The sequence below is a fragment of the Podarcis vaucheri genome (genome assembly GCF_965113315.1).
Source record: "Podarcis vaucheri genome assembly, chromosome: 12".
In the NCBI taxonomy this organism is placed as follows: Eukaryota; Metazoa; Chordata; class Lepidosauria; order Squamata; family Lacertidae; genus Podarcis; species Podarcis vaucheri.
Window position 1 is genome coordinate 52,375,523 of NC_138750.1, and position 23,008 is coordinate 52,398,530.

At 42.1% G+C, this 23,008-nt stretch overlaps 1 protein-coding gene and 1 long non-coding RNA gene across 4 annotated transcripts in view; one reads left to right on the forward strand and one right to left on the reverse strand.

Annotated features, from left to right (window-relative positions):
• Positions 1-23,008, reverse strand: part of HTR5A (5-hydroxytryptamine receptor 5A) — a 292,809-nt gene that overhangs the window by 60,973 nt on the left and 208,828 nt on the right. The gene's annotated exons all lie outside the window — the stretch shown is intronic.
• The window catches only part of LOC309515104, a 98,550-nt gene continuing 85,602 nt past the window's right edge, over positions 10,061-23,008 (forward strand). For both annotated transcript variants that reach the window (XR_014212271.1, XR_014212272.1), the window contains exons 1-3: positions 10,061-12,652; positions 18,299-18,392; positions 20,176-20,453. This is a non-coding gene — a long non-coding RNA (uncharacterized lncRNA). The remainder of the gene's footprint in view (positions 12,653-18,298; positions 18,393-20,175; positions 20,454-23,008) is intronic.

The window sequence follows — 23,008 nt, forward strand, 5'->3', positions numbered from 1 at the left end:
AAGATTATACCCATGTAAGAAAATGGTCCCAAAGATGCAACAGCTGGGGGGGAACAATGGTGTTCCTGAGCAGGTTTTGGTTTTTTTAAAAATGAATATTTCAATATAATACATTTTCAGGTGGATTTTCTGAAACTCACCAGTTTCAAGACCAAAAGTAAAACTTACTATTCAGTTCAGCATTGCAGCTTCTTCCTCTTCGAAAGTAAACACACAATTAGCTCTTCTGGCTTGTTCCATCCAGGCCGAACCCTACCATTAGGCAGAATGAGGCAGCTACCTCAGGCGGAAAATTCTGCGTGGAGATGACTGTCCTGCCACAGCTATTTCCAGACCCTCCAAGTGTCCCTATTTACAGGATTCCTCATTGTGTTTACCTTGGCCTCATATGGCTGCCTGTTGACATTCCCCATCCCACCCCAATATTACTACTATTACTGTTACTACAACTTGTTGTTGTTGTTAATATAATAACTCCACCCGAGGCCTTGAGGAGTTTATCCCAGTCAGTTCAGACAGCAGGACATAGATGAACCAGTGGCATAACTCGGGATACAGCCACTTCTTACATTCATAGGGGAAAAACTGATCAACCTGGTGTCTGGCTCCCAAGGTTTTACCAGGTATTTCCCACCTGGTTCCAAGCCTATCTTCGCAGTCTTTAGGGCAGTGATGGGGAACCTGTGGCTTTCCATATATTGTTGGACTACAGCTCCCATCAAAATAGATGTTGAGCTTTACGGGTGTTACACCCAATACCAATATCCACAAAATCTACCAGTCAATGAAGATCTCCTGCAGAAGCCCTTCCAAGCTGCCTCTCTCTTCTGAAGTCCAAATGAGGAAACATCCCAGATATGTCTACCTGGAAGCATCTCTTCCAGGCACCAGGCAAGGTCTTTCCTTCCTTCCCAGGTTTTTACAGGTGCCTGAGATACTTTGGATGGTTGTTTTTTTAACTTTTATCTGCTACTTCTGTTGTCTTTGTGGCTGTGTCAAATTCTTTCTCATTAGTTTTGTTGCTGAAAGCTGTTGCTGAGGCTGTTCATAGTGAAAGGTAGGATATAAATTCAAGAAAAGAAAGAAAGAAAGAAAGAAAGAAAGAAAGAAAGAAAGAAAGAAAGAAAGAAAGAACATAGATCTCAGTCTTGCACATCATCTCACCACTTAGACTCTGGAGCAGTGGTTCCCAATTGGTGGTCCACAGACCCCGGGGAGTCTGTGTAAGCCACCCAGGGGGTCCATGGCACCATTCACAAAACAAAAACGACCATAGAGCTATCAAAAATTTCAAAAGTAGGGGGTCCATGGCTTGGCTTTTGAAATATAGGGGGTCCACAGTACTTAGCTAATTGGGAAACACTGCTCCAGAGCGTAAGAGAATAAGGCAGTCATACTAAGGGTATGTCCAAGGGGAGCTTAAACTAAAAGAAGCTGCTCCAACCCTTTGCTAGGTGAGCCACTATTTTTGCACTGTCCAGGATGTTTGACAAGCTGGCATTGTGACATGTGGTTGTTGCTGTTACCATTTTCTTAGAAGACTGCAGTTGTGATCCTGCTTCCTCTAAGGCTTCTTAGATCCCATTTTACTTCTGTGGGATTCAAGCCGCCAAACTGTGCACGGGACTGCGACCTAGAAAGAAGAGAAACACAGACAATGGCAAGACAAGGCTTGGTTGACATTTGGGGGAGGGTCTGCTGTGTGTGTGTGTGTGTGTGTGTGTCTGTAGATTTGTCCTTGGTATGTGGGATGTGGTTTCCAACCTGAATGTTGCAATGCCCTTGAGCAGTGCTGCCCTGCGTTTGGCTCAGTCAATAAGGATCCCTGAGGAACAACATCACAGTTATCCTGTTAGCCTCAGACAAAGCATCGCGTAACAAAAGGAACTGAGCTTGAGAGATTTTTTTTCTTTTTACGTTTAAATTGATGCATGGAAGGGGACCAGCAGGAAGCTCTGTGTTAGCCCCCAAGTCCTATGTGCCTGAAGCTAGCTGTGTTTAATATTAAAGCTTAAGTACGGTAAGCTACACATTTCACTACCTTACTGTCAAATTCATAGGTTATAAATGCGTCAGAAGAAAAGGCCTTGGAGCCTTGCATGGGCAAAAATCTGCCTTCTCTTATGCTCCTGGATTTAACCTGCCTCCACCAATCCCTCTGTCTCTCCACAGTGGTACAAATAGTGACTTCCCTGGAGAGAAATATGCAAATACTCTGGTGTGTGTGTGTGTTTTCATTTAATATTTCCTTCCTGTCCTATAGGTGGGTTGCTGTTTGCAATGCCAACAGATTTAAGCTCCCCACCCCCGTTGATTAACTGTCTCGTTTTTTTAACTGATTAACTGGTTAATTAATTCAGTTTGTTTACTGTCCAGTTATCAACTCGTGAATCAGTTCATTGATTGATTGAACAAAGAGATCCATCAGCACCCCCTCCTTCCTAATGGCATTTCACTGCTTGCTGAATTTTTTTAAAAAAATACATTCTGGCGGGCCTTTTGTCTGGTCAGTAGATGACCTAGAGTATGTTCACATTGCTCCACATCTAGTGCATTCCCACTGGTAGTTTTCGCAGCCACATTCACATGACGTCTGATGCAAACCATAACAATCCTGTAGTTCCTTTACAACTTCTGGCGTTTGATGCAGTTTTTTCTCAAACCGGCTTCAGCCTGACTAGAAAACATAAGGCAAATTCACTTGGTACTTTAGAGTGGTGTGAACGTATGAGATAGCTCCTGTGCATGGCATGCGCACTCTTAAGTACTCAGAAGTAGGCCCCACAGAATTCAATGGGGCATAGTGAGTTTAGGATTAATAATAATAATAATAATAATAATTTTTATTTATATCCCGCCCTCCCCAGCCGAAGCCAGATTCACTTCTAATGCCTCATGATAGTAATACCCAGGCTCAAAAAACTTCAAAAACAAATACAAGTACTCGGGTTAAGTACTTAATTCGTTCTGGAGGTCCGTACTTAACCTGAAACTGTTCTTAACCTGAAGCACCACTTTAGCTAATGGGGCCTCCTGCTGCTGCCACGCCGCCGGAGCACAATTTCTGTTCTCATCCTGAAGCAAAGTTCTTAACCTGAAGCAATATTTCTGGGTTAGCGGAGTCTGTAACCTGAAGCATATGTAACCTGAGGTACCACTGTATGCCCTTCAGCCTCAGCAATTTACCAGTTAAAATTGTAGCCAATTAATCTAACAAATCTATGAAAGGCTTCAGCCCTCATATCTGTGTTCTCCCATAAAGCAGACATTCCTTGCTCCATAAACCATCAGTGGAGCTCTTTCCTACTCTAAGGATCGCCATCTAACTTATCACAAAGTTTTGCTTTCTTTCATTGTTTGGAGAAACTTTGATGTCTCTCATTGTGTCCCTCATTTCATGGTGTTTTGTCCGTGATTGTCCGTCATTCAGAAGATTTGCCCTTCATTTTTAGAGTTCAGGGGTTGAGAGGTGCAATGCAGAGCAAACCTCGTTCAAATGCTTTTCTACCAACATGATTTAAATGGGAGTTCTTTTGCTAGCACGTTTCCGAATAGAGCAGCCAGATCATGGCTACAGAGCGGCCTGTCGCTCTTGTGCCATTCATGGAAATAAATGAATGAACAGAGAAGCCCCTATTGTATACATACGATATCATTGGTATTTTGGTCCTGCAACTGATCCTACACATGAACCCTTGAAAATACATCTCACTGTGTTCAGTTGAGTTTACTCCCAAGTAAAGCTGTGCACGACTACAAGGAGGAATTCCAGCCATTCCTGTGGTACAATTTAGCATGCAAAGAGTGAGCATAGATGTCTTAATATGCCTTAGTTTTCAAATCACCTTGAAGCTGGTTAGCGGGGTTATGCATCAACATGTAGCATGTCTCAAATAACTACAGGACAGATGTAGATAGATGTAGCTTGTGGCTAATGTTTTGTGTATGTTCTAGATGCAGAGTAAGGTCCCACTTGTAATGTAATAATTCAAAGAAAACAAGCTATACAAAGCACCTTTACTGCAAGGAAACTGTTTCAGTTAAGGCTGGAGAAAGATCTAGAGACCTGGAGAACCAGCCATTGTGTGTTTCTTTATCCCAGTATCTCAAGGTATAACCTAATCTAGAGCTGGTCAATGGTGTAACCTCTGGATGTGGTCCTACTACAACTTGGATGTGGTTCTACTGCAACTCCCATCAGCCATAGCCAGCATGGCCAATGGTCAGGGATGATGGGATTTATAGTCCATCAACATCTGGAAGGCACCACCTTGACTACCGCTGGCATAATCTATTATGTCTGCTGCCTTTTTACACACTCCATTTTACAACTGACCTCATGGCAGACTTTATGTTTTGTCTCTCTCTTCTAACTCTCTATTTTGTTTGACACCCAGTCTGCTGGAGGGTTCTGAAGATTGTGGAAAGCTTGCTCATTATTTTGTGATATCTTGATTGATCTAATAAAGATAATGCCATAGTATGGATTTTGGACTCATTCCAACAGTGATATTTTATAGCTATTGTGAAATGGTTGTAATCTGGCAATCTGAATGTCTATAACAAAATAAACAAACAAACCCCTCACTGTAACAATAAAAAAGCATAAAAAAACAAAAATCTTTGACGCCCATCTTGAACTGATATGACCTGTTATAGCAACATGTAATGACTAAGGAGTTGTAGAAAACTTTAAATTGCATGGCTATGAAATGAAATGGCTAAGCAACAGCTTCACCAGATATAAATTGTGATATAACCAGAAAGGTAGGTGAAACATCTATCTTCTTATATACATTAAAAATGTGTGTTATCATGTTGCAGTTCACATGGCTGCCAATAGGTGGCCACATCAACTCGAACATGATTATATAATCTAGGAAGGGGAAACCTGTCTCCAGAGGTGTAGCTAGGGGTTGGCAAAATCGACCTCCACTGGGGAGGAGGCTCCCCCCCAAAAAAGATCACTTTTCAGACTATGGAATGTGTCTGAATGTGTGTGGTGATGTGCTGTTGATGCTATGGCAAGATCAAATGTGGGAGAAGCTTGCTGTCCTTCTCTCACTTTGGTAAAGTGATGTTTTTCGGGACGGCACCAATACAGCTTCTTGCCAAGGGTATAAGGGACTCTAGTCTGTCTGTAGCCCTTCAAATGTTGCTAAACTCCAACATCCCTAACCATTAGCCATGGTTGGAGGCCACTGGTGACAGTTGTAGTCCAACAACATCCAGAGGGCACCATATTGATGAGCCTCCTGCTCTAAACAGTAGCTCTGGGCAGCTACCCACAGAGGTGCGGTTTTCCAGTTCTGCCCCTAGCAGCTCCTCATACAAACTAAACCGCAAGATTCATTTGGGCTTGCAGCCTGGAGAAAGTCTTTTTCCTATAATTGAATACTCTATAGATCCATGCTTGCCCTTCATGGAATGCCTTGAAGTTGGAATGGCCCATATTAGATGTCAATATATACACCTGTCCCTGCAGGACAGAGAGCATTTGAGGGCAGTGTTCATGCGATAGGCTGTTTAGACTTCTTGCAACCTCTGCCAGTGAACTCTGAGACGGAGAATAAGCCACAAGAACTCTGCATTCAGTTGGACTTCAGCCTTCAGCTCTGTATTCACTGATATGTTCTGCCTTAGGGGGAAATTGGACCTAAAGTTTGCTACAGCCAGAATTGCCTGGTGGTGCCATAACACTTGGGTGAAAATTAAATAAGCAGCCTCGCAGGCCTTGTGCATTTCACAGCTTCTAAGCTTTGATTTGCTTTTTGTCCTGAATGAAACTTTATTGCCATAATGACAAACAGGGTATTAGTTTGAAGTGAGCAATATGCAACTTCAATGTCCATTTCCCCATTTATTTGCAATAAATGGAGCTACATAGATATAGGCTATCTGGATCTCTAGATAAATTTTGTTGTAGACGATCATTGGCCCAGCCCTTCACTGAGGCTGAAGAAGTCCACAGTCAGTGGAGTTCCATGGATAGTGTAGCTCCATAGACAGTGAAATTAGAGAGCACATGTTTCAGCCGCAGTGCTTCTGTAATGTCTAGAGCTGCGAAGATAGTAGGGTCTTGGCAGGCTCCACTTGTTGAAATGAACATTATTTGCATTTTTGTCCTTCCTCTGAGGAGCTGAGGGTGGTTGATGACACCAAATTGTTCAGGGTGGTTAAAAGCAAAAAGGAATGCTGAAGAATTCTAAAGGTATCTCTCAAAACTAAGTGAAGGGGCATTACAACAGCAAATGTAAGTCAACATAAGCATTGGTGCAAAAATAAGAATTATTCGCTTTGCGTGGACTGACCAGGAAATAGATCTTGGGGCCACAGTATATAGCTCAGTGAAAATGTTGAGTCTGGGGCAGGAGTGCAGTTGTGGGGGGAGGAATACTGAACCCCATGTTGGGGGTCACTGGGAAGGGGAATGAAAATAAAACTGCCAATATCATGTCATGACACAAATATTGTACGTCAAAAATACATCAAAAAGGATATTGTAGAGGTGGGGAAAGGGTGAGTAAGGACCCAGACTAGGTATGGATGGACCCATCAAAGTCCAATCCATTCCAGTTCCATGTGGGGATGGGAATACAAATGTCTTTTCCCATTTCTGGGTGGATTTTTTTAATGGAAAATCATTTAAAAACATAGAAGCACACATTTCTTAAATCATACAAAGTATTTATGAAGCAGTCCAAGGGTTTCATGCTCTTTTCTTCTTAAAATTTCAAAAGATGGGGCATCCAGCTGATGAATAGCATGATCCCCTGAGAGTGATGAGGCTTCATATTCCCTCATGTAAAAAACCAATGTCTATTCCCATATAAGCAGTGGGGACTTACTCTTCAATAAGTCTGCAATATGACTGCAGCCTAAGAGATTTATTTGAAAATAGCTGATGACATCTTTCTGCATGACTGCAAGGCTTGAAAGAAAACTGGTTCCAAATGCACCATTTTGCCACAAGGCACATACTCCACAGGCCATCAGAACTTGTAACAGTTCGAAAACCTGATCACCATGAGTCTGGTATCTGGTGTGTACAACATTTTAATTTCTGTTAAGTGTGATACTATGACCTGTGATCAAATACAAGAGGTGGTGTGTGTGATCTTCCATATGGTAGAAACAACTTGGGCATCTCTGTCTCTGTATAAGGACAAACACTCTGAAATTAATCCACCTCACATCCACATTGGCACTTCACAGCTCCCCTATGTTAGCAAAATGCCTTATCTGTTATGATAGTAGAGATGTAGAATAAGGGATTCTATGTATTATAAGAATGTGAGTTGGCTTAGATAGACCATGAGATTTATAGAACACAGCTTTTCCAACAACAAATGTTGAGTTCAAAGTCAATAAAGTATGATAGATTATGATTGATTGATAGATATAGATAGATAGATATAGATAGATAGATGATAGATAGATAGATAGATAGATAGATCAACAGATAGGCATGCAGGCATAGTGGTCTTCCTTTTTTATTTCATTACCAGGCTTCCATTTCTTGGTATGTGCTCTCAGAATTCTTGGCAAATAGATTTGTTTCTTGGGTTTCCATATTATGTGTTTGAGAAATAAAATGCAATTGTGAATTTAGTCTCTCCATAGTTCTGGCTTGGCTCCTCTTACATAAGCTACAGCTACATTTTTTTCCAGGCCAGGGAGTGGAGCCCTTCAGCAATTCAGACCGGAACCAGAAAGTGAATACAGTGATATATTCAGTTGCCATAGTTGCCATATGGTGCCAATGCTGAGATGAAATAAAATAGAAGTCCAGGAGGACTGGAAGTCAATAATGAAGTAACCCATAGTACAACACCAGCTCTCGACGGCCATGCTCCAGACACCACCAAGCAGAAAAACGACAAGGGGGGAAACACACACACACACCAAATGACAAGAAAACTGCTGGAAATGCAGAGGATGGTCTCACCAAAGAGTAAGTCAAAAGAGGGAGTTGGTGGGTGACTCAGCCAATGAGGGCTAAGAGGGGAAAGGAGGAATTATAGGCAGCACAGAGAGGAGAGGGAGAGAGAGAGAGATCATCAGAGCGTTAAGTGGCAAACAGTCTAAACAATTGTCCTGACAAGAAGGAAAGAATCTCAGCATTCCTGATGTTTGGCTATTGAGTATGAACAAATGTTCCAGCAAACTGTAGTGGCATAAAAGCAGGCCAGTGACGGGGAGGTGGGGGGAGTGCAGGGCAAAGCAAAGCCCTTTCAGATGAAAAGCGCCAGGAACACTAGGCTGGTGAGATGACAAAGCAGAACTATAGCAAGGACTCGACTGGGCTTACTTGGCCAGCTCTAGTGTAAAATAGCAGAACTCCATTCAGGTTGTTGGAGCCAAAGTGATCTCTGCCAGCAGAAGCTCTTCTTGGCCATCAGTTTCAAAGCACATCAAACAACTTGTGACATGGCTAAATGGGTCTAAAATGAGCATGAATAATATTAGCAAGATATGCAGGGAGTCCACAAAGAGTCAAATTTTCGAGAAGGATCAGAGTTAGTTCAGTGCAATGGCTACCTTTAGAAAACCATTGTGTCCAATCTAATTTTTGAGCCTGAGCAGCGGGAAGGAAGGTGCAACAGTCGGTCACCGCAATAAGGAAGCAAAAGGCTGAGACTGGCATTTGAATGGCAGTCATTGGAGAGTGCCATTCACAGCTCCCTGGTTGACTAATAACACAGTTTCCAAAATCAGTAAATGCGTCAGTCGTGGTTTGTAAATGGAAATCTAAATATTAACTATTAAATTGGCTCTATAACAACGGGGCATTTCCTTTTCCTTTTTTTTAATGCATTAAGAAATTATGGCCCGATAAGAGTGGCCAAAAGAGCAAAAGACATATATGGATATACAGAAGACTTATTCAGTCAAGAACTGCAGCACAAAGTTGCTAAACTTTCTAGCAATTATACAGTTTGTTTTCATGATAAGTTTTTCTTCGGATGAAATCAGAATTCAAAACATGTTGAGGACCATGAACTGGATAAATCTTGTCTACGGGCATCAAAGGCTTTAGCTATTTTGTACATTAGGGGATCTCCTCTTGTTGCTGGATCTGCAAGGAGGGCACTCCGGTCCTAAACAATTAAAGTAAGTCCCATTGACTGTGTTGCAAGGTTGTGATCCTAAGCCCGCATCTATGGAGGCAAGTTCTATTAAAATCAGTGAAATCTATTTCATTGTGTTTTGCAGTGCCAGGCTGATGGTGGGGTTGGAGGGGGGAAGCAAAGACAGAAGTATATAAACTCTATAGGAATGAGATTTGCAACTCCAGGCCAAATTCTGTACTGATAAAAATCAGCATAGAGATTCTGTGGGTGAGAGAATGGTGTTGATCATGCTCATGGTGGAAGCATTTTCCATATTATCCATGGAACTGTAACAACCCATAAGAGTGTCTATAAAACCACCACAGCCAACCACAAATGAACAACCACACCCTAAGCCAACCCCAACCTCTCTCACCACCAAAGGAACACAAGTGAACAGCAGAGAGCACAAGCAACGCTGACACCAAACCCCACATATATTAAGTAAAATAGAAACATCGCCACCCGACCCCACCCCCACCCATCTCCCCCCCTCCACCCCTTTCCCCCTTTTCTTCCTAATGTCTCAACAAATGAAACTGATTTGTAAAAATGTTACAGGGAAAAAATACGAGAGAGAGACATTGCACATACTTTTGTAAATCAAGAAAACAGTATAATGTTTTAAATCACAGTGATTTCTGAAAGTAAGGGATTAAACCATCAAAGTTGAGAATAATTTTTTTTAAAAAAAATATCCCTTTGGTGGATGCTGATGATAAAAGTCAGACGTAGTTCAACAAAAAAAGGGGTAGAAGAAGCATATTTCAGTCAAATGAGAAATCTGTAGGCAACAGTAATACTACTTGCCTTAATGTTCAAGTTTATTAAAGTAATAGATAGGTAGCCGTGTTGGTCTGCCATAGTCAAATGCACGAAAGCTCATACCAAGAACTAACTTAGTTGGTCTTTAAGGTGCTACTGGAAGGAATTTTTTTTATTTTTATTAAAGTAAGTTATCAAAAGGCATTGTCCAAAGAACAGGAGGCAATTCTAAATATGGATTCTTATATTTTGTGGATGTGTATTTCTAGATATCTAGATAGATAGATGAAATGAACTTATTGTATATAAGAATTGCTGTCTTTAATGTTTAGGTATATAACAAGCAAGTTTTGACAAGTATTGTCCAAAATACAAGAGGTAGTTCTAAACATACATCCTTACTATGTATGTATGAGTGCATGCTGAAATTAAGTGATTGAGTAGGAGGGTTGCTGTCTAATATGTGAGTGTTGGGTGCGGCAGAAAGGATTTCTTAAACAAAGTATAATTAAGCTGCAGTTCTTTTTAAAAATAGAGCTGGCCAGCCCAATTTCATAAGGGACTGTTTAAAGATCTGAGAATTTTGATTTTCTTTAATTAAACCTGAAAAGGCCGAACTAGGGAACGTTGGGCTTTAGCTGTAAAAATCAAGTATTGCAGCTGGAACTGGAAGAAATCAAGACAATTGATGATAATGTTGATTTGTGCATTTGGTTTAACAGGAATACTCAGTTTGTGTATTCAGCCCATTTTGCATTTTCAGATCATATGCGTAGCAGTTGCAAGGGAAACTGTCTCTCATATATTCATTATTCAAAATTACTTTCCAGTTAATTCCTGTGAATAATAGTTAAACTATGTATCTGTTGTTGAGCAGAGTTTATTATTCAAAAAGCAGGCTGTGCTCGATGGTTGTCACTGAACAGCTAGGTCAAATTGCCTATTTTTTGTCACCTGCTTGGATGGATGTAAGAGTAAGAAACCAGCCGCCAAGGAAAATGCTTTGAATTTACTGAACGCAAAGCTTGCTTTGGGTGAGGACAGTCCAGTGAGCACCGCTTCTGTGCAAGCCACAGTGATGTTGCTGCTGACTGGATAGAAGCAGGCCATGTTTGCAAAGTTCATATTCCTGTCAAATGTATGAATATCCCGGAAAAATATTACTACAGTATGTAATTTCTATTGATAACAACATCCAGATGCATAGATAGATATAGATATATGGATTTCTACACAAAATTCCTTATTTTACAGTTGCTCATATTCTTGCCACTATATAACTGACTGTGGATTATTGTACAGTGGTACCTCAGGTTAAGTACTTAATTCATTCTGGAGGTCAGTACTTAACCTGAAACTGTTCTTAACCTGAAGCACCACTTTAGCTAATGGGGCCTCCTGCTGCTGCTGCACTGCCGGAGCACGATTTCTGTTCTCATCCTGAAGCAAAGTTCTTAACCTGAAGGACTATTTCTGGGTTAGCGGAGTCTGTAACCTGAAGCGTATGTAACCTGAAGTGTATGTAACCCAAGGTACCACTGTATTGTGCAAGGCATTGCTATTATGGCCTGGAGAGCTGCAGAATGACAAAACTCTGTCAGCTCAAGGGAGCCAACAAGAAAGGAGATTCCAACTAAACATCAGGAAAAACTTTCTGACAGTGCAAGCTGTTTGAAAGTGAAATGGACTCCCTCAGGAAGTGGCCGACTCTCCTTCCTTGGAGGTTTTTAAGCAAAGGTTGGATGGTCATCTGTCATGTATGGTTTAGCTGAGATTCCTGCATTGCAGGAAGTTGGACTAGATGACTCTTGGGGTCCCTTCCAACTCAATGATTTGATGAACCCACTTCTCCCTGTGGCGTTTGGATGGAGCTCCCAGTCATCTCACGCACTATTGACCCGTCCACCACTAATCCGCTGCCACCAACCATGTCCTCCCCGGTAGATCACTTAGTCTCAGTCAGGTTCTCAAGTTAACAAAGAAGAGTGTAGTTTATTGCAGACACAAATAAACTTTAACTGCATTCAAATGCAGTTTTGATGTCTTTACCTTCTTAGTCTTATTTTTATCCTGTCTCTAACTCTTCTACCTCCGCTCACACAAGAACCCACTGCACCAACGGTCTCTCTATTTCCAACTGCCTGCCAACTGCTTTTCCAACTGCCTTTCCCAACCAACCAACCCACTAAAACCAACCAACTACCAACACCCAAACCTCGGGCTAAGCCCTTTTATAAACAGGTAGGCTCCAGCTTTCCTATTGGTCTACATTTTAACTCTTTCTCTCCCCCTGTACAGACATTTTCAAACAAACGGACAAACGCCACACTCCCTACTTCCAGATAAACTACTTTTGCAGCTGAGGCGCATTTTCTAGCCATTGCTGCCTGAAAATAGCATCCCATGGATGAACAGGGGGAAGGGCCTGACCTGGGAGCAAGATCAGATCCTCCTAATATCAGTAAGGATGAAGTTGGGGAGCGGGTACTTACAAGAAGGAGTGCAGCACTGTTAAAAGGACCCAAGGAGCCAAAGAGAAGGGTGGAGGTGGCCAACCCAGGTATTCTAGATAGGGACAGTAGCCAGGCAGACGTGGGCAGGAGACACAGAGAAGGAATAGGGAGCTTGGTCATTGTAGAGTGAAATCGCTCATCACTTTCATGGACTGGGGAAACACAAAGCCACAAGGCTCTCTTCTAGAAGAAGGTTCTTCTGTTGGAGCCAAGGGGAACGAGGGAAAGACTTCCAGCCACAGAGGTGTACAGCAACAGCAAGTAAGGGTCCTGCAGTGTTTGGAAAGGGACGCAATATGTACCTCTCATTTCCACAGCCACTGTGAGCCATCTGAAGAGAGCACAGGGCATTTAAACTGCTGTTTGAAGGACTGCCGACATGCATAGGAGCCTGAGGTGGGTATTAAGGTCTACATCAAAAGCCCACATGCATGCCCAGTGATTAGGTAAATACAGCTGTTGGGCGCAGGAGACAGGGCCTTTTATGTGGAAATTCCAGACTGTGGAACTCACTCCTCAAAGAGGTGTCCTTCAGATGTTTTGGGCTACAACTACCAACAGCTCCTGCCCACATAGTTGAGCAGGCCGGGGTTGATAAAAATTGTAGTCCATAACATCCAAAGGGTTTTTTAATGGGCCTGAAAACCCACCTTTTCCAGACTCATTTTCTCCTAAACTGGGCCATGGGCCATGGCTGCCCCACCCCTCCTAGATCAAGTAAATCAATAAAAATACTTAACTAATTGAGGTTCTGCCCCACCCCCACCCCCTAACTGAGCTATTCTGTTAGGAAGTTAGCTGTTCTGTGATTTATACTCGTGTCTGCTTTTAAAAAAATAAAAATAATTGTTTTAACTGACTTCAGTTTTAAATTATTGTGAATGCTGCTGCCATTTTTTTCCCGTGTGTGTGTGTGTGTGTGTGTGTGTGTAGAGAGACATTATATACCTCCTTGGGAGGGCTATGCCCAAAAAGGCAGCCTATATATGATATCAATAAATTGTTTTATAGTGATTGTAAGAGACAATCACAGAATCATAGTTTTGGAAAAGAGACAAATTCCACGCAGTTCAGTTTCTCTGTTCAAAGGGGGAACCTCTTCAAAAATGTGTTCATCACCTCTAAGCTGGCAGCAGATGTAGCTGCCCCATTTTCTTTGCCCGGGGTACCACACTGGGCAGTGTTGCACGTGAGACCTGGACCTCTCTTCTTGCTTATTCCTGTTTATTCAGCCAAGAAGGAAGTAAATAATTACTGTTAATGAAACAGACAATACCAAATGGGAAAAAAATCCAGGCATCACTGATACTAGAGGGGGGAACTGTTAATATACTTCAAAGAGACTGAGAATATGAAGAGATGGGGGGAAATTAGATTCTGGTTAGGGGGGTGGGGGGATAACATGAAAATAATAATCTAAAACCACATTTTCAATCTGTGATAATGCTAATAATAAACATGGAGATGCAGTACTGCTGGTAAAGATCTAGGGATGATAGTGAAGGCTACCTCAGACATGAGTTTGCCTTGAAATGTGCGCAGGGGAGGAAAAGAAATTAATTTGATTTTAGGCTACCAACATCACAGTGCAGAGCACGGAAATAGTAAGTTCCGCTGAGTGTGGCTCTGATGAGACAGCAGCTACAGGACTGCATTTAATTATGGCTACTACTGTACCTTTATGAAATCGACAGATGAAATATTATTGCCAAGAACTTTTTTTTATAAATGTAGAAACTGGTGCGAATGAATTATAGACAGAGATAGATCAAAGCCGTGGGTGCCAGTGTAGACCCATAAATCCTGCATTATATTTACACACACTTCAGTTGGGAGTGGTTTCAGATGATCTTCATCCTTGTCATCTGGCAGTAGCTTCCAAGTGAGAAAGCGTTTTTACTATGAATTATAACTGATCATTTGAACAAGGCTGTAGCCTCGGGGAAGGAGGAGGGAATATTCCTGAATGTTCCATCTTCCATTAAACATAAAAAGTAAGTTTCTAACTCCACAAGTAAAAGAGATATAAGGGAAAGCTAAAAGAGCCAGTATGGTATATAGGTTAGAACGGAAATGCCATCTTGCCTCCCTCTAGACTAGGCTGTTGAATTACAATCCCTAACCATTGGCCATGCTGGCTGGAGCTAATGGAACTCCCATAAAACCTGAAGGGCAATAATGCATGGGTTAAAACACTGGCCAAGTGTGACTTGGGTTCAATTTAATTCAGGGGTAGGCAACCTAAGGCCTGGGGGCCGGATGTGGCCCAATTGCCTTCTCAGTCTGGCCCGCGGACAGCCCGGGAATCAGCATGTTTTTACATGAGTAGAATGTGTGTTTTTATTTAAAATGCATCTCTGGGTTATTTGTGGGGCATAGGAATTTGTTTTTGTTTGGTTTTTTTCAAAATATAGTCTGGTCCACCACATGGTCTGAGGGACGGTGGACCGGCCCACGGCTGAAAAAGGTTGCTGACCCCTGATCTAATTCATCAACAAAGTTTACTGGGCTGGGCTGAGCCAGAGCTGTTAGAGGATAAAATGAGGCGTAAAGGAAGAACTATGTGTGTTTCCCTGAGCTCCTTGAAAGAAGGACATAATATAAATGGAATATGTGGAATTATGATGCATTTGGCCCTGTCTCTTTATAGCTTTAGTCAGCTAGTTAAGATTATGGTAATCTTTTCCAGCAGGTGTAGGGGGAGATGGGACCTTATTGCTGCCACCACTGCCATTAATAACTATGTTTAGTGATTTATTTATGTGTTTTTAAGGATTGGGTTATTTTGTGAGTTTTTTTAAAAAAACAATGTGCCTGTTAGAAACTGTCCTGTGGCTTCTGCAAATTATCTAAATAGATAGATAAATAAATAAAAGCTTGGAATAATATTTGACCCAATTGCTTGCTCCCTAGTCTGCTTGCTTCCTGCCTTCCAGAGTTCTGACAACATCGTGCAGAGCACTAGGATAACTGATAGGAACTAGGCTCTTATTTTTATATTTTATAAAAATATATATACAAAATGAAAGTTACTTTTTATTAATAATTAATAAATCAAATGTGAACAAATGGATCTACCTGTATTCAGGTTCTTTTGGATGCTCTGCATTCATTTGCCCTGCACCACTTGTTGGTCTTCAGCACATTTCTGGCTATTGCCTGCACCTGACATGCTCCTGTAGCGTGTAGGATACAGTGCAATGCTCTCATCCTTTGGATAGGGTTGTCACCTTCAAACAGAGCACTTTTGCTGTCTGACCAGCAGCATATCAACAGCTAAAGGCACTTCAGACCGGGAAAGGTTTTCCCAACCTTCAGTCTTTCAATCTATTGTATTTCTGCCTATTATGCATCTGATTACAGCTTAGGACCCCAGAATCCAGAAAAAAAGACAGTGTCCCTGCATAATAAATGTGAAGTGATTGGAACTTTTTGAAGATTGATAATTTTTATAGTAAAAAATGAGGAGTCATATATTGATAAAAGGTGCCAGCACAAAAAAGGTGATGGAGACTATCACAAAAAGCGCTCTCTCTTGCATGTGTGTGTGTGCTGTTCTGTGAATGGGAGTTTCCAGCCAATGACCTCCCTTCTTACCCCCTCCCATCATACATAAAGGAGCGCTGTGCACATCTGTAGGGAAGGCTCAAACCTAAAATATTACTATTACCTGAGAGACAGACTTCCATGTGGGTCATGGGATGTCAGCATCTACCAGAACTGATTTAAAAACACACACATGCAGACTGGCCCCCTGTATCAATATGTATTTAAAGTCATCAGGGTGCAGTACTGTCATCCTAAGTCTCACAGACTCAAACGAAGTTTATAAATAAATATGGCTCAATTTTTAAAACAAGAAATGTTCCATGCTTCTGAAATTTTGGTGCACTTACATTATTATTCTTTGCTCTGTACCTAGCATATTTCACAGTGTGCAAACACTTTGCTGTTCTTGTTTCTTATTCTCAAAGCCGTTCCGTGATGTGGTTAGTTTCATGGTCAAATGGGAACGGGAGCTGACTTTTCCACATCCAGATAGCTAGCTGCTAACTGTATACTGTGGTACCTCGGGTTAAGAACTTAATTCGTTCTGGAGGTCCGTTCTTAACCTGAAACTGTTCTTAACCTGAGGTACCACTTTAGCTACGGGGGCCTCCCATTGCTGCCTCACCACCAGAACACGATTTCTATTCTCATCCTGAAGCAAAGTTCTTAACCCAAGGTACTATTCCTGGGTTAGCGAAGTCTGTAACCTGAAGCATCTGTAACCCGAGGTACCACTGTACTCTCTTGCTAACCTCTCAACAGAAGCTGAAATTTCCAAATTTTGGTCAAAGTTCCTTTTGCCTTGCTTGTTTCTGAATGATATCATTTATAGTGATTCTATTGGTGCCGATATGATGCAACTACTGGTATAATCTCTGCCAACCAACCTTGGCTCTGCCCTATCTAGCAATGTCATGGCTCTTAAGTGCATATGCAGTTGTGCCCCACCCTCCACCACCAAGAATATACTCATTATTTTAGTGAAGAGGCAAAGTTCATGCTTCCTCATTACAACTATACAGGCTACATCAGAATTTCAGACTGCCCGCCAGTAGACTCTATCCAGCCCATTCAGCTGAATTGAATCCTTTGAATACAGTGCTGCATAGCACATTTTGTCTGACACTGAAAATTCATTCAGTCATTTTATTCATTCATACAGTTGTTGCTCATTTGTTAATGCATGCAAATTTATGCCCATTTAAAATATCTAAATATCTAGTGTGGAGCTAATTAAACTTTAAAAACTTTTCAGGGTATGCAAAAGGTCAAGCCAGTTTGTTTGTTTACAAAGGAAAACAAGCCAGGAGGCTACCCCTGGCCAACAGGCACAAACTCTCCTAATTTACAGGGTTTTTACAATTGCTGGAGGCCAAGAAAGGAAAAGCAGCAGGCTTTGAGATGCACAAGTCTGCTTTCTGAAGGTGGCTCTGTTCCCTCTTCAATTGGCTTTGTTTCTGACAAGGGACCTTTGCTGTCAAGGCACTTACCAAAGACACAGAGGGAGCAGGAAAAGATGAAGATGGAGGAGAAGGCCTTTAACAGCTGAACAGATGATGATGATATCCTTCTTTTCTGTCTTTCAAAGAACCCAAACATCAGTATCACAGCATAATAAATCAAAATACAATTCAAAGATTGTCAACAACAAAATTATAATAAAATCAAACAGGCTGAAGCACAATTCATTATCCTAATAAGCTTCTGCCAAGTGCTTTATTTCCCCCTCTGGTGGTCCCTGAGCGCTTCATTCAGAAATCTGAGGCGCCATTTCATATTTTCCCAAATTGAAGTCCAGTACGTATCTCTATGCAGTGGGGCCTTTCCAGTTCTGGCACCTAGCTACATCAAAGGTTTTTAGACAGCATTTAGAGCTGACTTTTTGAAATATGTTATCATAAAGTGACGTAAAAGGAGTGAGTCATGATAAAATAGGAAAACGGTCAATGCAGAACAGATGTGTTCTGATTAACAGGAGAAGCTGCCCCGGAGACACAATTTGTTAATTGATCACACGTCTATCTAAATAAAAACAATAGTTCCAATAGTTTTGTTATTATTATGCTTTTCAGATGAATAATGTATCCCAAAATGACTCATATCATGTCTGACAGAAGAGTTGTCGGGCAGGAGCTGCTCTGTTTTCCTGGCCTGGGAGTTGTTACCAGCTGTGTTCCAGCTTGCTTTTTCCTCCTCCCTCCCATTCCATTTTCCTTGTGTGTTGTGTGTTTTTTAGATTACAAGATGTGACTGTCCTAGAACTTATGTTTATAAGCCGCTGTCAGAGCCTTTTGACTAAAGGGCAGGGTATTATTTTATTTTCCAAAAATGAACTCAACTCATATCTCCTCCTCTCAGACTGAGAACAGCAAAGAATAAGAGCAACAAGGAAAAGGAAATACAGAGAAAAGGTACAAGAAAGAAATCAGCTTTTCAACGCCAGGAAGAAGTGGTGAGTTACTAGCAGGTAGAGCAACGTTATAAACCTCTTCTAAGGCCATCAAGAGATTTTTTTTGTATTGATTTTTATTAATTTTATTTCTTTAAAAATTGCATATACCACCATTTGTCAAAAGGACACAGGGCAGCTTACAACATAGTAACATAATAAACAACACAATGCACATGAAGAACAACATCAGCAAGAAAAACAGTTGTGTGAATTCAATTCATAATAATAAGCAATAACATAATAGGCGTGTCCAGTTATTCACAATGCCATCCCCGCAATAAACTCTACAGCTCAACTCCTGCAAGTACCATACACAAGTGAAATAACATTATTATCTTTTAATCACAGGTGCAACTATAAAACATACACCTAATGACTACAGCAGTATTTCCTTGTAAAAAAAGCAGCAGCAGTAGCATACGTCAAGTGCAGAATTTTTTTTACAAAGTGCATCTACACTTAAAAAAAAAAAAAGCTGGATCAAATGGGGTCGCCTTTTCATCCATGGTTTTGCAGTTATTTAATCTCACCGATCAAGTGTTGAAACCCCGGTACAAAGCCTTGTCCCACACAGAATTTGGAAGGCTACACTGGACAATGAGGAAAAAGAAAATATGTGGCAGGAATTCTCCTCCTTGGTCAGCAGGGAGATAGAGCAGGGGTGTGTGTGTGTGTGTGTGTGTGTGTGTGAGAGAGAGAGAGAGAGAGAGAGAGAGAGAGAGAGAGAGAGAGAGAACTGTCCATTTGACTTCCTTGACTCTCTAGAAAGGCCTGCGACCCAGTAGTTTCCCTGGGCCTTAAGGCTACCTTACTGCCAACCACCTGTGGCAGTTGGTTGCCATGGCAATTTTCCCAGGTTGCCTGGGCTGAACATTCTAGACTCCTACAGCTGCATAGAAAAAGCTGTGTATGTTCACATTAGAAGGGCCTTACATGAGCTGGACCATAAAGAAGGCTGATCGCCGAAGAATTGATGCTTTTGAATTATGGTGCTGGAGGAGACTCTTGAGAGTCCCATGGACTGCAAGAAGATCAAACCTCTCCATTCTGAAGGAAATCAGCCCTGAGTGCTCACTGGAAAGACAGATCGTGAAGCTGAGGCTCCAATACTTTTGCCACCTCATGAGAAGGGAAGACTCCCTGGAAAAGACCCTGATGTTGGGAAAGATGGAGGGCACAAGGAGAAGGGGACGACAGAGAATGAGATGGTTGGATGGTGTTCTTGAAGCTACCAGCATGAGTTTGACCAAACTGCGGGAGGCAGTGGAAGACAGGAGTGCCTGGCGTGCTCTGGTCCATGGGGTCACGAAGAGTCGGACACGACTAAACGACTAAACAACAACAACAACATGGGCGTTACTGATAAATGTCCCCCTCAGATATATAGATATGGATATGGATATGGATATAGATATGGATATAGATATAGATATAGATATAGATATAGATATAGATATAGATATAGATATAGATATAGATATAGATATAGATATAGATATAGATATAGATATAGATATAGATATAGATATAGATATTTTGTTCGTTCATTGGTTCATTTGTTAGCTGCCCTTTGCCCTAAGGTTCCAGGGCGGGGTTGCAGCATTAAAACACCATATTAAAAACAATTTTTAACAGCCTACAATCGCAAGAAAAAGTGATTCCTAAAAACATACACACCTCAACTGTCAAAAGCCATCAGCTGTACTATTTATACACAACGCATGTATGGGGGGGGGAATGACAGTAAAGACCACTTTTCCGTTAGTTTCTCATTTTACCTCAGACGTCCTCTTCATCTATGCAGTAGTTGTTTGCACAAATGTAGGGGAAATGGAGGGAGCGTGAGGGAAGGGCAGGGAGAAACAGAGAAAGAATAAGAGTGGAAGAGGCCATACGTGTGAGGAGGACAACAATGCAGAGGAGAGATGGAAGAAGCGATTATGTGACTGGATTTTACACAGAGGACTCTGAGGGCGCTGTGATGTGAGGCAAGGAATGGACCCATGGCTGACCCTGGCACCAGAATGAGCGGATTCAGGAAGACGACAGCATGAAGGCAAAGTAAGTTTGATTAATTATTGAATTGAAATTCAATTGTTCTGCTTTCCGTGGTTCCCTTTTTTCCTATCTTTGTGGGAGAGAAAATGGGACTGGGGAAGAGAAAGTGGGCTAAGGAGGGTGGTCGCCATTCTAGATTAAAAAGAAAAGCATCACTAACTAACGCCTGGACAAACTCAATATTTCATAGTTGAAATCAGGGACACTCCTGTATACTATAAATACCCCAGTTTTCATCCACTTTCTTGTTTTCTCTCTCACTACCACTGTTTCCTCTTTTAAAAGGTGTCTGGATATTTAGGTGGCTATTGAGAACATCTTATGTTTAAGAAGGCTTTCCCTGAGGCATGGTATGGTCATTTTTTAGACTATTAACTGTATAGTTGCAAAAATGCTTTTATTGCTTTTGGTTTCCTTGGCCTGTAATATTTGGTATTTTATCTTCTTGTATGCTGCTCCTGGTAGCTTTTGTTTGTGAAGCTGTATATAAATCTGCAAATAAAATTTGTTGTCAGCATCCATCTGTCTTGAGAGACAATGGAGTGCGCTTCTGGGGTTGAAGTCAGGCTGCCACCAAAGTGACTTCCCCGAGGAGCAAGCCTGGACAGTGTGTATGGAGATGCTGTGATGCCCAAATGACAAGACTCCCTTCTTGGCTTTGCTGATATGATCCAAAGGAAATCAGAGCAATACATTTGGCACCAACTTGGCTGCAGGAGTTCCTAGAATAAGACTTACATGGCATCACCCAACTGTCTTAGGGACTCTACTCCAGATTTGTGTAGGGTTTACTTCTTAGTCTTCTCTTCTCCTGAATATATCCTGCAAAGCAGTGGATGTTTAAGATCAGAACTTTCCTTTTCCAGATGAGCTACCTTCCCAAGTTGATGAGCCCCATCTGCCCCTCACTTCCTTCTACAACACATAAACCTCCTTCTTGACCATTGGTCTTGCCTGCTCAATCTGCTGGAGCCTGTCTTTGTATGCAGGGGAAGACCCTAACTCATTGGGAGTTTGAGACCCATCAGCTACCCTCACCTGGTTTAGCCAATCAAAGCTGTTTCCCAGGGTTTGGCCACTGTCGCATGCTGATAGCTTCTAGGAGCCGCAGGTGAGGACTGAGTGTAGGGTGGGGAGACCAAATGTGGACAAACTAGCTCAGGAGGAGCATGGTGTGTCCCCCACTAGAGATACTACCCCTCCTGTTACACCCTATAGACCCCAAATAAAAGTAAAATCAAACAAAATAATTGCACTGTAGAATGGTTAGTACAAACTTCAGTCTCACAGTGGAGAGACTGATGTCAGTAGCCAATCAAAAATGACCATTCAGTCCAACCCAATGCATTTCTGCTCAGTTGTGTGTCCCAGTGTATTCAATGGGACTTTTATGCATGCATGCCTGGGAATATCTGCAAGTGTACATAGGCTTGGAACTCAGGAAACTGCCTTATACCAAGTCACACCTTAGTCCATGGGTAGGCAAACTAAGGTCCGGGGGCCAGATCCAGCCCAATTGCCTTCTCAAGCTGGCCCGCGGACGGTCCGGGAATCAGCATGTTTTTACATGAGTAGAATGTGTGCTTTTATTTAAAATGCATCTCTGGGTTATTTGTGGGGCATAGGAATTCGTTCATTTTTTTTCATCAAGATATAGCCTGGCCCACCACAAGGTCTGAGGGACAGTGGACCGGCCCCCTGCTGAAAAAGTTTGCTGACCCCTTGAGCTTATTTTGGAGGTTCCAGCAGGGGAGTGCAGCTATTGTATACCCTTGACAGAAGAACGGTACACTCCTATCTGGGATGGTCGTCCTCTTCCACCGAGCACACAGCTTCGGGAGGGACGCACATGGAGCGGTGAGAGAGGAAGGGGACAACCGCCTAGACAGCCAGATCAGCCGAATCAACCCTGGCGATCAATGGGGTGACAGATGTCGCAGCCAGATCGCCCTCACATCCTCACGGCCTCGGTCCAGTATACCTGAAGGAGCGTCTCCACCCCCATCAGTCTGCCCGGACGCTGAGGTCCAGCGCCGAGGGCCTTCTGGCGGTTCCCTCATTGCGAGAAGCAAAGCTACAGGGAACCAGACAGAGGGCCTTCTCGGTAGTGGCGCCCGCCCTGTGGAACGCCCTCCCACGAGATGTCAAAGCGATAAACAACTACCTGACATTCAGGAGACATCTTAAGGCAGCCCTGTTCAGGGAAGTTTTTAACGTGTGATATTTTATTGTATTTTTGGTTTTTATGGAAGCCGCCCAGAGTGGCTGGGGAGGCCCAGCCAGATGGGCGGGGTATAAATAATAAATTCTTCTTCTTCTTATTATTATTATTTAGTGGTAGTATGGCTGTATTGTTTTTTGTAACATAAAACCATTCAATAAAAATTATTCAAAAAGAAAAGAAAAGAAAAGGTTTGCTGACTCCTGCCTTAGTCCCCCTAGTTCAGTGCTGTATACAGTGACTGGCAGTGATTCTCCGGCGTTTCAGACCAGAATCTTTCCCAGTCCTACCTGGAGATTCCAAAAAAGTAAAAAGTATGGATACTGATTTACAAGGA